Source organism: Equus asinus, chromosome 3 (genome assembly GCF_041296235.1).
Source record: "Equus asinus isolate D_3611 breed Donkey chromosome 3, EquAss-T2T_v2, whole genome shotgun sequence".
Classification (NCBI taxonomy): domain Eukaryota; kingdom Metazoa; phylum Chordata; class Mammalia; order Perissodactyla; family Equidae; genus Equus; species Equus asinus.
Window position 1 is genome coordinate 103,566,372 of NC_091792.1, and position 18,831 is coordinate 103,585,202.

The window sequence follows — 18,831 nt, forward strand, 5'->3', positions numbered from 1 at the left end:
TACTTCTCTTTTTTTTTAACTTAAAAGCCTCAATCCAGACAAGAGGATGATTTCCCAACAAACTGATTTAACATGATTTCTGTAATCAGTCACATCCGTTTTTCCAAAAGAGGATGTGAGTTGTGAAAGAAAATGATCATGTGAGCCGTCTGCTTTTCCCCACCCTTATTTACCCTTGTACACTTGCTCCCACATCTGTGCTGTCCTTTGCTGTGTGCTATATCCAGGGAGGAGAGTGAGGTGATTAAGGCTGTAGCATCTGAGTTTGAGACTCCTGGATTTTAGTACAGCTCTTCCCCTTACCAACCGGGGCCAGTTATGTAAATACTTTGTGGCTCTAGTTTTCTTTTTTTTTTTTAATATTTTTTTTTCTGCTTTATCTCCCCCAAACTCCCCCATACACAGCTGTACATCTTAGTTGCAGGTCCCTCTAGTTGTGGGATGTGGGACGCCGCCTCAACGTGGCCTGATGAGCGGTGCCATGTCCATGCCCAGGATCCGAACCCTGGGCTGCCGCAGCGGAGCGAGCGAACTTAACCACTCAGCCACGGAGCCGGCCCCCTCTAGTTTTCTTATGTTTAGAAAGGAGATGATAATAATAACAATACCTAAATCATAGGGCTCTTGTGAGGTTTAATTGCAATAATACATGTGAAACACTTGGAGCAGTATCTGACCTTTCATAATCACTAAAATCTCTAATGTATTTTTATTATTATTAATATTGAGACCAGTAAAGAAACTACTAGGAATTCCAATGAAACAACTTTCTGATGCATTTTGTAGACACAAATAAATATCTCAACACTGTTATAACTGGTTTCATAACTTGAGAACCTCTGCTTACCGTGACAGATAAGCCTGTAAGAATTTAAAATTGTTTTAGAATGATGAGGGCAACAAGAGTGAGCCCTGTTACTAAGGTCCTGTTTCAAATAGCTTGCACTGCTGACTCCAGAGACATGACATTTCCAGAGGGTTACTTGTTTTTAAATATCTAAAGGCTATATACAAGGATCCTCCTCTCAATTTTTCTTTTCTTTTTTTTTTAAGCTGTGCAATGCAGTAGTTTTCCCCTGGAGGGATGTGCTCCAAGACCCCCAGTGGATGCCTGAAACTGTGGACAGTATTGAACCCTATATATACTATGTCTTTTCCTATACGTACATACATATGATAAAGTTTAATTTATAAATTAGGCACAGTAAGAAGATTAACAACAATAACTAATAATAAAATAAAACAATTATAACAATATACTGTAATAAAGTTTATGTGATAACAGAGAAGGCTACTAAGTGACTAACGGGCAAGTAGCATTCATAGCGTGGATGCGCTGGTCAAAAGGATGATTCACCGTCCGGGTGGGATGGAGCAGGACAGCGCAAGATTTCATCACACTACTCAGAACGGCGTGCATTTTAAAACTTGTGAATTCCTTCTTTCTGAAATTTTCCATTTAATATTTTCGGACCCAGGTTGATCTTGGGTAAATAAAACTGAGGAAAGGGAAACCAAGGGTAAGAGGGGCTGCTGTATTTCCCTACCATGTGATGTCTTCGTACCAGCATTTCCTACAGAATCAAGCCCTTTCTGTTGTGAATTCGTTTGTTAGTGGAATTTATTGTTCACTGTAAACTAACTCAGTCAACACCAAAGTAAAAGGGAGAGCTATTTTTTCAATACGAATTACCACACCAATAATTTTGTTATAGACTCCACTATATCCAGTCTCATCTCTTTCCTTAGTAACGGAACCCTGATATTGTGTAGACTGATAATATGCCCAGCTAAAATATAACATTTCCCAGGTTTTCTTGAAGATATGGTGGCCACATGCCTAAGTTCTGCCAGTGAGGTTTAGTGAACTGTAAGCGGAAGTGATGTGTAGAATTTCCAGGAAGGCTTCTTGAAGGGAGCTGGTGAAGGTGGGAGCCACACTCCTGTTCTTCTCTCTTTACTCCTTCCCAGTTGCCTGGAATATGGACACTTGGCTGCATCTCCAGGAATCATACTGGACCATGAGTCAACTTGAATCTGGAAGGCTTGTGCTAGAATAGTGGAAGAGAAAGACAAAAAGAGCCTGAATTCCTGATTTGGAGCTGCTACACCAGCCCTGTACTCTTTACCTTCAGGCTTCTTTTATATCAGGGGGAAAACCTTTTATCTTGTTTAAGCCACTATTGTTTTAGGTTTTCTGGTATATGCAGCTGAAGCCAATACTAAATAATTTGGCATCAGACACTCCGTTGTATTCATTATGATATTCCCTTCTATGTCCATGCCCTCCAAAGACCACCAGGAACACAGCTGAACAACTTGCAGCTAGGGAGAATGTCCACCATTGGAAACCGTGGGTCTCTTGTTAAAAGATAGTGTAGAGTAAGCATTAGAAAGGACCTAGAGGATTTGGGCTTGTGTTAGGTGGTTTGAGGAGGGTTGGAGGAGCGACATTTTGCTGTGGATTGAATGCTGTCAGGAAGTGGGCATAATTCAGCAACTGGGTATCTTAATAAGTCTTCTATAGAAGGAGAGAGGCTAAAGCTGTCACTGTTAAAGAATCCGCAGTCACCCATAGAAGTCAGGATAGGAGGATATTTGGTCACTGTTGTGGCTTGGCCGATGTTCATGTCTTGTCTGTGTTCAGACATGATCATGGAATGGTCTTGCTTTTGCTGTAATCCATCGTGGCCACAGAGTGGCCTTGTTTGATGTTGACGTTCTGTAAAATTGCTTATGTTCAATAGGAGAACATCAAGGCCAAGATGACAGTACCACACCAGCCCCAGGACGTCAGGGACTACTTTTTTCTTTCTCACCTGTCACAATGCTTGGTGCAGGATAAGGGCTCAATTAATTTTGGTGGAATGAATTGAATGAATTAACAAGCGTTTAGTAAACAAATCAAGAACATCCATTTACTATCTCTATTTCACAGTCACCAAGATAATATTTAAATGAACTTACGTCATTTTTTAAAATAAATTTTTTTCACATCGGAAAACGTTGTAGTGATTAGGTTAATATGATTACCAAAGCAACGTGAAAGAGATATTTGAAAAGCTACTGAAAATGAGAATTAACTCTACCCAACCTGGATAATTTGTAGCACTAGGGGCAGAGATGTATTCTCTTCATCTGTTCTTCACCCTTAATTCCTAGCACATCTTTATATATTGGATTTTCTCAGTAAATAATATTATTTATCATTGTATACAGGTCCTGAGATAAAGAATAGAAATCCATTAAGTGTTTCCTACACTAAAAAAATACTCACAATTTATTGTTAATTCTGAAACTGTTAGTTTGGGTTTCTTCTTCCTTTACAGTGAAAGGCGCCTCTGACTAGAGAGAATCTTTAAGTTGTAAATATTTTCGTGTCATTTAGATAACATTTATCTAGCATTTATGCTCGAAGCATTTGATAGATTTCACCTCATTTGGTCTTTATAAAATCCTATAAAGTAAGTGTTAGCATCCCCATGTAACAGATGAGGAAATCAAGGGTTCAGATAACTTGCTGGAGGCCATGCATTTATTTGCTAGAAGTAGGACCCAGACCTAGTCTCTTTAACCCAAAGCCCAGCATTTAATCACTATTACATGAAATGACTAGCATAGCCCCATAGCACTAGGCATACAGTAGGTGCCAAACCAATGTTTTTAAAAGGAAATTAATTGCTTGATAAATGAAACAGTAGTGATACCATAGTGTAAAAGATCTTAGAAATAAATTGACCTCTGAGTTTTTAATTAATAGAGCAGAGCAGACATGTGAAATAACTCTAAATGATCAAAATTGCTCATAGGCCTACAAGACATCGACTGTTTTAATAAAACCGAAGGACAAAAGTGCCATCAGAAGGGAGATTTAAGAAGGCTGAAGTTGGCTCCGTCCATCTGAAGATGTTTCCAGGAAGGGTCTTCTCTGGCTGAAGGAGTCCATCTCTTTTATTCTGTAGCTGACACATCATTATTGAAAAATTAGATATGTCCATCTCACTCAGTCCAAGGCCATTGCAACTTTCTGCTTAGAATTTCTCTTCTCTAGTTTCCCAAGGTCCGTGCAGGCCAGAAGGATTCCTGTAACCAGGCACATCAGCAGTCACAATTCTCACTGTAAATTACTAAATTGACATGTGGATTTCTTCCTCACTCTATGCAAGTTTGGTTAGATCACCTCTGAAAGTCAGCTTCGTCTTTCAAGAACGGCCATGATGGTGTTCTGAACCGGCAAGTCATTTGTTCATTCATTCATTAATTCAACACCTACTACCTGTTATGTATTATTATGTATTACATATTATCATGTATCACCTATTATATTCCAGGCACTGTGATAGGCCTTAGGGATACAAAAATGAAAAAGATAATTTTTTAAAGCAATTTATAGTGCAGAAGTAGATACAGTTGAGAAGCAAACAATTACAATGGACTGTGATAGTGGCATGATAGTAACTAAAAGACATGGTACTCTGAGATCTACATAGTATGGGAATGTAGCCTAGACTTAAAAGAATCAGCTAGACTTCTTGGGAGAAATGACATCTGGGAAGGAGAAGTTGGAGTAATTATATGAAGAGTAGATGATTATGCATGTAAGTTTATGGTGGGAGTGAGGGTGAGGATGAGAAGAATGCTAGTGTTTTAAGTAAAGGCAGCAGCATTTGCAAAAGCTGTATCTAATCAGGAGCCAGGGACCAGCTGCTCACAGAGCTCTGTCTATTAGTTGACTGGGCCACTGTCATCAGCCTTACAAAGTTGTGATGAAATAGATACGACTCTTAAGACATATTTGATGTCTCATTCTTGTAATAACAAATACCCTTCTTCTGTGACCTCTTTTCTTTGTTACAAACCACATGAACAGACAGGAAGCCAAAGACCAGGCAGTCAGTGGCGCTCTTCTGTACTTCTTCCTCTGTGACATCATCTTGTTTTGTTTCCTCATGTTTTGAGAAAGACTGTTACCTACCAAGAACTGTTGCTGTGGCAGTTCAATTAAACATGAGTCATTCCGGAGGCCTTAACATATGTAGCACCCTTCATGCATTCAAGAGTTCTCAAAATGTGTACTGTTTGCAAATGACACGTAATTCAGGGATCTGGAGCCTGAAGTCGGACACCTCTAATATTATTTTGTAAAATTTGTAGGAGGAATCAAAGAATGACTTTCACAGCGCAAGCTGAAGAAAACATTCTCAAGAACTTCAACATGGGAAAGGGAAATTTTAAAATAGAATAATATTGAGAACAGTTCAGAATAATAGGGAATATCGACATGTCCTGCTTATGAAAGCTGAGGCGTGTGTCGTCTGTTGTTGATCTGCTGTCTCCTCAACACAAGGAATGTCAGTGGTGGAGAAGGACAGTGAGAAGGTGATTCTCTGTCATCTCCTAAATCATTAACATGTTCCCTTATAGCAACCACGTATTTGTTTTAAGGATATTTTCCCTCCAACTTCTTATATACTCAATGTCCAAAGCATATCTTTGAAAGAAACAAATTCAAAATGCTTTGTTTATGAGAGTAAAAACTTTTAGCAAATATAAAACCAGAGAACTCATAGAACTGAGCTTCCTTAAATTCTTTTTGGAATATCCGTGAATAAAAATGACTAGATTACAGAATTTAAAACAAGTTGTTTCATTCATTTCATTGTTAAATTTTCAAAGTAATTGTTGGACATGTTTAAATCAGATCAAGAATAAAAGTGTCCATAAAATAATTCACAAAGACCTGCCCCTACCACCTCCCCCAGTGCCATTTCTCAGAGGTAACCACTGGCGTCTATTTGGTTTTGGTTCTTCTGGTGGTTATTATATAACTTTATATAATACGGCTGTAGCTCCATTCTTGACTTATCAGTTTTAGAGATTATTTAGTTCCCCCAAAGAAGGAAAAGAAATATATTAGTTAATACTGTCTCCCAATCCCATCTGGTTTCCAATTTTTGTAAGCTATAATTATAGTTTTCTTTATTCAGTTGCCTTTATGACCATAAACAATGCCCTTAAAACACTGTTTTGAATTTATTGACTTTATATGGAAAATATTGACTCCCTCCAAATAAAAAATAGAAGTAGGTTGACTTTACTCTTTCACTTTTCACTTCTTTTTTTTTTCTTGCTTGAGGAAGATTCACCCTGCACTAACGTGTGTGTCTATCTTCCTCTATTTTGTATGTGGGACGCCGCCACAGCATGGCTTGATGAGTGGTGTGCAGGTCCATGCCTGGGGTCCAAACCTGTGAACCCTGGGCTGCTGAATCAGAGTGCATAAACGAAATCACTGTGCCACCAGTCCAGCCTCCACTTCTTCTCTTATTAATCTCTTTCCAGTGGTTATTTTATTACACTAGCCTTATTCTGTTTTATAACTTTGAAATTCAGTTATGTCAAATAGAAGAATACATTCAAATATGTTCACATTATGACTATCATGTAATTTTGCTTTTTTGTATAGATAATTTAAAAATTGGAAATTAATAGTGTCTGCCATCTTCCAAGCATCTCTGCCCATCAGTCTATCCCAAAGTGTCTTGCTGTTTAATTTCCTTCACCTCTTGCGGGTAATATTCAGCTGCTACTCTTTCTTTTACCACGTCATTCTCTTTCATGTTCTCCCATTTCAATTTTTCTTTCCCTGGAGTATCTCCTCAAATAAACTGTTTAACATAAGAGTGTATGAGCTGTTAGTTGCCCAAGTTCTTATATATCTTAAAATGTATCTTTTTTTTTACATTTGATTGATAGTTGGCTGTGAATCAACTTCTAGTTTCAAAGTTATTCTACTCAGAACATTGTAGTGACTGTGTCGTTGCCGTCTGTGCTCAGTGTGGCTGCCGAGAAGTTCACCATCACCAGCCTGCTTCTCCTCTCAGGACACCTTTCATTATCCCTGTGAAAGCTTTCAGGCTTCTTCTCAGAAGGCATATGGTTATGAATTTTAGATATTGTTTTTAAATCAAATAGGAGATTGGCATTCTATTCTAATATGACTTGTTAACACTTGTAAGTGTAAGTAAATTTAAGTTTTCCAGCTATAAATAATTTTAATGAAATGTTAGTACAATAAATAAAAAAGCTTAATAATGCAGACAATGAAATGTAGAAGGGCAGAGTTAAAATTTCTTGATGGATCTTTAAGTGGGAAATGCGTTATGATGCATTTTTTCCATTTTTATCATCAAATTCCATACGAACAAAAGCATATTTATAATGTATCAGTAATTATGCAAAAGAAGTGTTAACAAAGAAACAGCACTTGGTGATCCATTCTCTAGCTTCAGTATCACGGTCACCTCTACGATGTTAGGAAATCGTTTAAGATAGATTCCTAATCACATGTAATGATTTTTTTTTCTCAAATGACTGCTGTCTAAACCACTGACCATCACATTTATTGGCTTTTTTCTACATGTTTCTTCATTCGTTTCCATCACAGAGCTTTAACTGACTTCAAAAGGAGCTCCGTGTAAGAAGGAACTATGTGGGATACAAAGAAAGAGCCAGACTTGGCCTTCTGTAAACATGCCGTGTACTATTTCTGACTCATAACCATTTTGTTGACTGTTTACTTTCCCTGTTGTCAGCACTGTGGAGCTAACACCAACGACTTGGAAGTGAGTTACACGCTATTCTTAGTTTATTACGGCCAGCACTTGATAACTTGGGGACTCATTATGTACTCTGTGAACTGGTTTCTTTTCTCTCCTGTGGCCTGGAATATGGCCTTGTGCTGGAGCATTAGATGCTTTAAAACCAGAACTTTCATCACAGTGTCAAAGTGTGAATAAGGGGAATGAGGAAAGTACAAAATTCAGCCTGCACGTGTGATACTTAACTCAGGGTAGAAGATTTGACCAATCTCCAGTGGGCATAGAATTCTATTATCTCTGTAGTATTTTCTGACTTTTAAAATTCTTTCATATTAGAGCAGAAGCTTACACTTTTGGCTAAAGTGTTAGTAGAGATGATAATTAGTCAAGAAAAAAGATACCTTGATTCTTCATGGAGAGGGTCTAACAATTAAAAGGGCTTACAGGGGGCCGGCCCGGTGGCGCAGCGGTTAAGTTCGCACGTTCCGCTTCTCGGCGGCCCGGGGTTCGCTGGTTCGGATCCCGGGTGCGGACATGGCACTGCTTGGCAGCCATGCTGTGGTAGGCGTCCCACGTATAAACTAGAGGAAGATGGGCACGGATGTTAGCTCAGAGCCAGGCTTCCTCAGCAAAAAGAGGAGGACTGGCAGTAGTTAGCTGAGGGCTAATCTTCCTCCAAAAAAAAAAAACAAAAACAAGAACAAAATAAATAAATAAAAGGGCTTACACTCTTTATTTTTCTTTAAACACCTTACACGTGTTAGAATGACCATTATCAAAAAGACAGAGATAAGTGTGACGAGAATATGGAGAAAAGGGAACCCTTGTACGTTGTTGATTGGAAGGTAAATTTGTGCAGCCGCTATAGAAAACAGTATGGCGGTTCCTCAAAAAGGTAAAAATAGAACTACTATATGATCCAGCTGTCCCGCTTCTGGATATGTGTCAAAAGGAAATAAAATCACTATCTCAAAGAGAAGTTTGTACCCCTATGGTCATTACAGCATTATTTACAATAGCCAAGACATGGAAACAACCTAAGTCTCCATTGATGAATGAATGGATAAACAAAATGTGATGCACACACACACACACAAACACACACACTGGAATATTACCCAGCTATAAAAAAGAAGGAAATCCTTCCATTTGTGACAACATGGATGGACCTTGAGGGCATTATGCTAAGTGGAATAAGTCAGACAGAGAAAGACAAATACTGTATGGTCTCATTACATATAGAGTCTTAAAAAGTCAAATTCATAAAAACAGAAAGCAGAATGTTGGTTGCCAGGGAATAGGAGTGGGGGAATGGGGAGAGGTTGGTCAAAGGGTACAAACTTCCAGAGATAAGATGAATAAGTTCTGGGGATCTAATATACAGCAAGGGGACTATAAAAAAATTAAAATTAGATAAAATAATACAGAAAAATGAAATGACTGTCAAATAATATAAGCATTATTGAATAGTGGATAAGAGCCTGGTTTTGGGGTGAGAGACTGTTTTCAAATCCTGCTTGGTATTGCCTTGGTATTGCTACTTACTATGCATGTGACTTGGAAAGTTACTTAATGTTTTTTTTTAAAGATTGGCACCTGAGCTAACATCTGTTGCCAATCTTCTTTTTTTCCTTCTCCTTCTTCTCCCCAAAGCTCCCCAGTATATAGTTGTATATTCTAGTTGTGGGTCCTTCTGGTTGTGCTATGTGGGATGCCGCCTCAGCATGGCCTAATGAGTGGTGCCAGTGAAACCCTGCGCTGCAGAAGCAGAGCGCGTGAACTTAACCACTCAGCCACAGGGTGGGCCTCTACTTAGTCTTTGATTGCCTCAGTTTACCTATCTGCAAAATGGTGGTGTTATTTTGTCTCAATAGATAAATGTGAAGGTTAACTAAAAAAAACCATTAAAGCACTGTGTTTGGCTAATTGTAAGCACTCAAACAGTATATTTTTCTTTTTGTTAGCTGCTTTTCTTTCTGTTCTTTTGCCTGAAACACATTTTCTCACCTTTGACTACCTTGTATTCAGTCTTTGATTTAGACACTAATTATTTCAGGAAGACATCCATGACTTTTGCCCCAAATCCAAGTTGCCTGTCCATTCTACATATGTCCAAGGCACCCTGTATTTCCCCAGCCGTACTGTACCATTCTACAATTCCCTCTGACTGCCATGAGTTCCTAATTGCACAGAGATCTTAATGAGAGCAGAAGCAACCCTTAAATGGAAGACTTTATTTCCCCAAGACGTCCCCATATTCCATATGAGTATCCATATGGAAATCAATGAACTATGACTTATTCTTACATCACACATGAAAATTAATTTTACATTCATCCTAGATCTAAACATAAAACCCAGAACCTTAAAACTTCTTGAATTGTTCTGTCTAGTATAGTAGCCATTAGTCACATGTGTCTATTTAAATAAAATTTAGAAATCAGTTCCTCAGGCACATTGAAAGTGTTTAATAGCTGGATATGTCTAGAGGCTGCTGTGTTGGATAGTGCAGTTATGGAAAAGAGTTCGATCATCAAAGAAAGTTCTACTAGTCTGTGCTGTTCTAGAAGCAAATATATGAAAATATCTTTATGACCTTAGTATAGGCAAAGCTTTTCTGGACAGGACACAGAAAGCACTAAATAATAGAACAAAAAGTTGCTATTTTGGACTTCTTCAAAATTTATGAGTCTCGAGTCACCATTAAGAAAATGAACAATCCACAGACTAGAAAAATATATTTATGGCACATATATCTGACAGAGTTTGTATCTAGAATATATAAAGAATTCAATCAAAATGACAATACAAAAATGAATAACCCAACAAAATAATGAGTAAAGACTTGAAAAGGTAGTGCACAAAGAAAATATGAATGGGCAACATGTGAAGGAAATGATACTGGATATCATTCATCTTCAAGGAAATGAAAAGTAAAACCATAGTGAAGTACCATTTCACACCCATACAAATGGCGAGAATTGAAAAGACTGACAATACCAAAGGCTGGTGATGATGGAGAGCAACCAGATCTCTTCTACATTGCTCATAGGAGAGTAAAATGGTGCAACTACTTTGGAGAACTGCTTGCAGTTTTTAATAAAGCTAAATAATATATTTCACTTTTGAGCCAGCAATTCCACTTGTGTGTATTTACTGAAGAGAATGTGCAAGGCTATTCACAGCAGCCATATTCGTAATTACCCCAAACTGGAAACCACCCAATATCCATCAACGAAAGAAGAAAGAAGCAAATTGTGGTATGTTTGTATAAGGGAATGCTACTCAGCCATAAACAAGAATCATATAGACAATAACATGGCTGAACCTCAAAATCATTAAATTAAGTGAAAGCAGCCAGATACAAAAGTTTCAATAGAGTTTATTGTTTCAGTTATATGAAGTCCAAGAATAGGCCAAAAGAATCTATAGTGGAATAATTGAGAAAGCAGATGCTCTTAGAACAGATGAAAGAAAGAATTGATTAGAAAGGGAAGTGAGGAAATTTCTGGAGTGATAAAAACATTTTATATCTGGTTTTGGATGGTGGTTACATGGATGTAGTACCCATGTCAAAACTCATCAAAATGAGGTCACGGGTCCAAAGCAACACTCCACAGATCCAAAGCAACACTCCAAACATGGGTCCAAGGCAGGAAGAGCAGAAATTCAGGATCTCAGTTGGATGAGCAAGATAAAGTTCTAATTATGGGAACCATATAAGCATCTAGTTACCATAATCAGGGAGGGCTGAGGGAGGCATCAGGCAGAGAAGGACCAGCAGCAAACATAGCTTGATGTTGAATCACAATACAGGGGACTGAGGACACTTTAAATCTCTTCAACCTCACTAAAAACACAACTGGTCCTAGTATATGGGACAGGGATGTGGCTGGTAAAGAGAGTGGCCATGAGAGCAAAGAGCCAGCCAGTTGCATTGGGACTTTAAGCTCAGATCGCACACTAAAATGGCTGCAGTCACACTTGAGGTACCAGTCACTCCCGCTCCACCTCTTCTTTTCTTGAGAGCTGAGTGGTGGGAATGAGGTTACTCTACTCCTTTCCAAAGTTTTCCCTTTAAAACTAAGTTTCACCTCCTCCTTTTCTCCTCCTACCTCATCCTCTCCACATCCCGTACCCCAACTTCTCCCTAATCTTACTTGAAGATATGAGTATTTCCTTAAAAAGTTAGAATGAGAGCAAAAAATTCTCCTTGTTGTTCAGCAAAGACCATAAAGAGAAAACTGGAGGCCAGAAATTGCATGAAAGGAGAGTGATATCTGTGGTAAGAGAGAAACATAAAATCTAGATTAACACTGAGCCAGATATTTTGGTGCCAGATGTAAATGGAGGAAAAGTGGTTCTCTGTTTAGCCTCATTTTGTGCAATAGGTGATATAGATGTCCATATCAAACAAACTAAAAAAGATTTTAGAAAAATGACCGTCAGAATCCTGGTGCCCAGAGCCTTAATATATTTATTTTCTTCTTTCCATCATCCCTTCCTTTCTTCCTCTCTCTCCTCCTCCTCCTCCTTTTCCTTCTTCTTCTTCGTAGTGGTGATGATGAATTAAGTCAAAGTCACAGTGGAAATGAGACCTCAGGGAGAGGAACATGTTTGTGAGGAGGCAGAAGAAGTGAATGATCCATGTTGTCCTCCATATTTCAAGGAAGTCTATCATTGCCACAAGCTATCATGTTTCGATACTGGATATGGTGTGGAGTAAGGAGTGAGGACAGTAGTAACAGGGTGGCTTCCTTTTTCATACGTCATTGCCCTTCTGGAGCATCGCGGTATTGCAGAAGGCATTAGCTTTGGAGTCAGGACTAGCTTTAGTGCTAAGTTATGTAATCTTGAACAGGCTATTCAAAACTCTTTTAATCTCTGTTTCCTCATCTGGAAAATAGGGCTGACAAGAAGTATTTTATAAGGTTGTTTGAGGGCTGCGATTGTACCTCGTCTGTGGTAGACAGGTTTGGATTTGGTGATAGTTGCCTCCCTTCTGTGTCCGGCACCTTTGGACAGTTCATTCTCTCCCACGTCACCATTGTTTTCTTCATCTTCAACAGAGAAGTAGGGTGAATGTAAGATGACTCTTGGTAATAGAAATAAAAACATTTTCTGTTTATAAAGTACTTCACAGCGTACAAGTCTTTTCCTATGAGTAAATTAAGAGCATCTGGGGAAAAGAAATGAGTAAGCAGATGAAAGAAGCCTCAGAACCTATTCATCTTCTGGGTTTCGGCTCATAGAAGGGCCAGTCTGTGTGTTAGCCTCACCAAGAAAGTTCTGCTTTAGCTTGTTTCAGTTTTCAAGTGACTCTTTAGAAAGTTGCAATATGTAAGCTTTACTCATTGCTTTCAATGAAGTTATTTTATCAGTATAATTTTATCAGTATAATTTGCATCAAGTGTTTGTTTCATTCACTCATTATTTAATAAATATTTAACATTAATGAATATATTTTAAAGCACAATGTGCTTTAATAGACACTGGAGAGGAGCAGTGAACTAGACACGTGAGCTCTCTTGTCTTGTTATAATGGAGGGATACAGACAATAAACAAGTAGATAAATAAAGACAATAATTTCAAATGTTAATAAGATTATGTAGAAAATAAAATGAGTTAGAGAGGGCTGGAGTGATCGTGACTACTGTGTATTGAGAGGGTTCGGGAAGTTCTCTTAGAGTATGCGTTTGAGCTTGGATGAATGATGGTGAGACAACCATGCAAAGATCTAGGAGGACAATGTTCAAGGCAGAGGGAATAGCAAATGCAAAGCTCCTGAGGCTGGAATTATTTTAGGGCATAATATCCTGTCCTAGGAGCCCTTAAGAGCAAGCATACAGTGGGACCTACAGTCATGTGGAATTATGTGATCTGTGAAGAAGGTAGAGTCACAAACACATCCAGCCACCTAGTCCCAATTGAACAGAATGGACTAAGATCCTTTCTACATCCAAGTTAACAGTTTGTTATCACCTCTTATCCACAGGGAGAACCAGGTTCACGTGTCCCCAGAAGAGATTTCGCAAATAACTTAATAGACTGAGTTCTGTTAAATTTTATTCTTTGACTTTTCCTACCATTTGAGGAAGTATCCAGAAGAATGTAGGGATGGAAGAGTTTTGTTGACATGCCCTCCTCTGCTCTCACCCCCACTTCCTTTCTTACTCTCTACAGAGACAGCCGTGACATCCTGCAAGGATAAAGAGATGATGTATATCTTCTACCACCCACTTAGAAATAGTTTGGTGCCGTTGGCCACAGTTGTTTTCTCTCGTCCCCACCCCCATCTCTAGCCCTAACCACCCTTGTGAGAACATGGAAACTCATTTTGGAAAATGTGACCTAATGGCCCTCAATGTTAACATTGCTTATCCTTGGGTGGTTATATTAAGGGTGATTTTTTTCTTCATTGTATTCTGCTATGTTCAATTGCTTTTTGCAAAAAACATAAAAAGTTATAGCTTTCTTACTTTTAAAAGACATGTTGTCTTATAGAACTAGATATAATCAGAAAATGACCTTTACTTTTTCGAGTGGCTGTATCAGCCCCTAGTTGTGACATGCTAAAAAAGGGGCATTTAAAACTGGAGATGGCTGAAGAGCCATATTTTTTACAGGTTTACCTCATTTTGACAAACAGCATAGGTGGAAATCTTTACTCAAAAAACAGATAAAGTGGTGGTGAGCAGGTAGGAATGACTACTTCCTCTTCTTTATTTTAAAGCATTCTTCAGAGAACTATTTTCAGTAGCAAAGATATTGTAGTGCATTTGAAATAAATTTGATTCAGTCACAAATGTTAAGGACATCTCTAGCACAAAGGGCATTAAGCGTGCTGGGTGTAGCAGGGGCTGGGGATAAGATAAACAGTTTGAAAAAGGATGTGATATCACTCCTCTCTTTAGGAAAGCATTTCTCTGTCTTAGAGTTAGAGCTCCAGGCAGAGGAAGCGGGAAGGCGGGGAGAACATGGACCGGTTCCAGAGGAGAGGATGGGTCATGGAGAATGAATGAGTCAACTGGCATCAGAGGGTGTGTAGAGAGGGGTTGAAGAAGAGGGAAGAAAGGAAGCAGTGGGGCCTTTGAACGCCCTCACTCCCACACCCGTGTACACGCATCAGGCTCTTGGGGTACATGAACAATCCTAGCGTCCTAAAAGAGTGACTGTGTTCCCCAAGCCTCCAAATCACTGCCAGAAACCGGCTTGGCTCTGGGGGAGAGTCTGACACACCAAAGTTAGGGAGGTGATGAGAGTCGAAGAATCACTGCCATAGACAAGCATTGTAAACTGTCAGCATTTTGGTCTTCTGTTTAGAAAGGTTGGGAAGGAAACGAGAAATCATTTCTTCAAGAGAAGAAATGTAAAGAAAGCTGGCGGCATTTAGTTGTAGCAAAAGAAGTTGTTACCTCTGTTGAGATAGAATTATCTCAAACAACCTTTTTCAGTTGTTTTAAGGTATCCCAAAGGTCTCTCTATATCATCTGTGTGAGGTGTTTTAAGTTCCTAGTGGACACAGATGGGCGATGGACCATTGTTTATGTCTGCACCTCAGGCCTCTGGCATATACACCTCACATTTGCCCCAGTCTTTCATCATATCTCGTTTATCATTTTAGGTTCCCAGTATTAAAAATTCTTTGAATTTATGTACCACTTGATATTCTAAAGATCTTAAAATTCTTTACAGAAATTTTTTACTTAATGCTTATGCACTTTTAATTAAACAAATGGAAACACTTTCTAAATTCATATGCTAATATATGGCTATTAAATCTTATGTACCCACATGAAACAAATAAATGGACAAAATAAAAATATTACCTTAGTCCTTCTCACATTAACGTTCTTTTTTTTTTTTTTCTTTTTAGCTAACATCCATTGCAAATCTTCCTCTTTTTGCTTGAGGAAGATTCACCCTAAGCCAACATCTGTACCGATTTTCCTCTATTTTGTACGTGAGTCACTGCCATAGCATGGCCACCAACAAGTGATGTAGGGCTGTGCCCGGGAACCAGACCCGGGCTGCTGAAGCAGAGTGTGCCAAACTTCACCACCAGGCCATGGGGCCAGGCCTATGTTCTATCTTTTTGAGACTGCTTCTTCTGAAGTAAATAAAAAAATTTTGGAAATAAAATAAAAAGACTTTGATTTTGCCATCCTTATAGCTTCTAGAGTAAGTGAGCTATTAAGCCATAAATGAGATTATGTTACTCCTATAACTAGAAGGTCTTCCCATTGGAGGGAAAAAAAAAACCCAACAAATTCATTATGGCCAAAAGAACTTCTGTGACCTGGCCTCTGTGATCTCCCTCACCCACACTTGGGAGGCGTAATACACCGTGATTTATACCTAATTGTCTTAAAGTAGTTAAGAACGCATTCTGTTACAATAAAAAATATTACTAGATAATAAATTAGGTGGTCACTCCACTCCAACCTCATTTTTTTGCCCCTTAGGGTCCCTGCCCAAGACATCTTTCCTGCTTGGAACACATTTCTCCTCCCCTACGTATGGTTAATATCTAGGCATCATCCAAGTCAACTGAAACTCACTTCTGCACACCCCAATATGAATTGTTTACTCTCTTTCATTACATTCTTCATCGCTCATGTCACAATTTGTGATGATGGATTTACATATATGTTTATTTCTTTAATATTTGTCTTCTCCATGGGACTCTGAGGCAGGGACTGGACTGGTATTCAGTTGATTCTCACTACTACGGCCTGTAAGGGCTGCTGTGTATCTGGTTACTCCACCATGGATACCCACTGCCTGAAACATAAGAGGCCTCAATATATTTGTTCAATAAATAAAAGAATGACAGTCATAGCATGCCCTCATGAAATCATTCTCCCGAATTCAATTAATTCAGCCTCTATTGAACTCTTACTCTTTGTAAGGCATGACCAGAGTGGTTTAAGAACCATCAGCATCAGCATCAGCTGGTGCTTGATAGAAAGACTGAATCTCAGATCCAAACCTGCTGAATCATAATCTGCTATTTAACAAGAAACCCATGTGATTCCAATGGCACATGAAAGTCTAAGTGCACTAAGTTAGTGCACATTTATGTAATAAGCATGGAAAAATAAGAAGCTAAATTACTACTCACATTTTCTTCACTTTTAAGCAAGCTTCATGGTCTACCAAATGGGCCAATTCCTATTTTAAAGGTGGGTGAAAATTTTGTCAATTATTCTGAAATTTGCAATGCTATCCCTGCTCTTTCTTGTAAATCATATAGCAAAAGAGATAATCCTGTTAGAAAGTTTCTGATTTCCTGTCTTGGTGTGTTGTCCTAATCTAAACAAGAACAGTCAGATTTGAGGTCTAACATAAAATAAACATAAAGGTACACAGAGTATTGAAATTCTACGATGATTTTAAAACAAGTAAAATTATCTCATGAAAAGAATACTAGAGATTTAAAGCAAAATCATAGTGATACAAAATAAACTCATTCAAGTTAGTGACTCACATATCATTTACGCATGTCTTCAAAGGTCCAGTGGACTCTCACATAAAAAGAATTTTTGGCTTTTACTTAATTCAACAGAGTCAATTGATTTCCTGTTAATCAAGATTTTGAAACCTCAACTGAGGTTTACTTTAGAATAAACAAGGACATTTTGGGAGGACCCAGGCCAACATCCGGAATGCCAGAGGTGATCAAGTGAACTTTGATTCAAAGCAAATAACGCTATAAATTCCATAGCTGATGGGGCATTCTCATTGACTGGGGAGCTTTCTCTGTCAGCCTGAATGCCATAAAGAGGGCAGAGAGAGCAAACTCATTTGCTCATGCCAAGGCATGTTTAAGCTTAGCATTTAGCATGCTAGGTGGCTGCTAAATACAAATCTTGAATGTTAGGCAAATCTTAACATATATGGTTATCATTGTACTCATTAAAATTTTTTGACTCAGAGTGTTGAAAAAAATAAGGTAAGCCACTAATTTGTCTTATAAGATCCCAAACTCAGAACCTAAAAACACGAGGCCCTATGGATTACTACTGAGTATTTGATTGCAGTGTCTGCTGATGACGTAGGATGCTTTAGCTTATTTCCCTTAGATTCTGTAAATACCCAAAAGAACAGAGAAGAACCATGTTTCAATGAATGTAAATTCAGGACAATCCCCAAGTGTAGACATATCCAAAGCTTCTGGAAGGAACAAGAGACCTGTGGGAGGCTCCAATATCGCCAAAGCAATGCAGTGTAGAGGTAAAGGCGTAGGCTTTGGGGTGAACAGGACTGGACTCAAATCGTCGTACCCATCGCTTGTACGAAGCCTCGTTTATGAATAAACAATAATAATTACCTCAGAAAGATTTTAAAGGATTAAATCAAATCATCAGATAATACATGAGAATTACTATTAACAATGAAAATAGGACAATAGAATTAAAACAAAACTACCAGAAAAAACATTAAGCTTTCTGTGAACTTCAAAAGTACTCACAATGGCGTAAAACAGCTGTATATTTTTTCTTGTTACATAAATTGATTCATTTATTATAAGCTAGCAATGTTTCAAGTGGTGGAGCTTCTACTGGTCTTTTGATTCCTTCAGTCTTCTGATTTCGGACTTTACTGTGAAGGCAGAAGTGGTGTTTAGCTCCAGGCATCACTGGCCGCCATTTTTATGCAGGAACCACAGTGCCAGATTCCCACAGCTCGTCTCTTCATCCTGGTTGTGCCACAGAAGGAGCAAGTGTACTTGGCATGCTGGCTGATTTCAATTTTCTTCACCATTTTCCTGTGGGAGGCACCACGACATGTTCCATATTTACAGAGAATTCTGATCTTCTTGGCACATTTAGCCATGTTACCTCAAACTGGGTCCGAACCCAGAGAGCTAAATTAGCTATATCTTAACACAACGCTTACCAGAGGTTAGCTTCAGACAGTTCATTCATTCATTCAATTGTATTGATTGAGAGTCCACACTGCGCTGTGCCAACTACTAGGGACATAAAAAGAAAATGAAGATTATGTGAAGTGGAACTTGAAATTTAATAGAGATAAGATTTTTTAAAAAATAATAATCATATCATAAAAAACTATGTGAATTGTGATAAATATTATGGAAGAAAATCATACAATGCTATCAGAAAATGCATCAAGGAGAATTCACTTAAATCATAAGGTCAGGAAAGGCTTCTGAGAAAATGTGGCATTTTGCCCAAGATGTGAATAATGATTAGGAGCTTGCCA

General features: G+C 38.4%; 1 pseudogene; it reads right to left on the reverse strand.

Annotated features, from left to right (window-relative positions):
• Window positions 1-14,348: 14,348 nt before the first annotated feature.
• LOC139044852 (large ribosomal subunit protein eL43-like) lies at window positions 14,349-18,572 on the reverse strand (annotated as a pseudogene).
• Window positions 18,573-18,831: the final 259 nt, after the last annotated feature.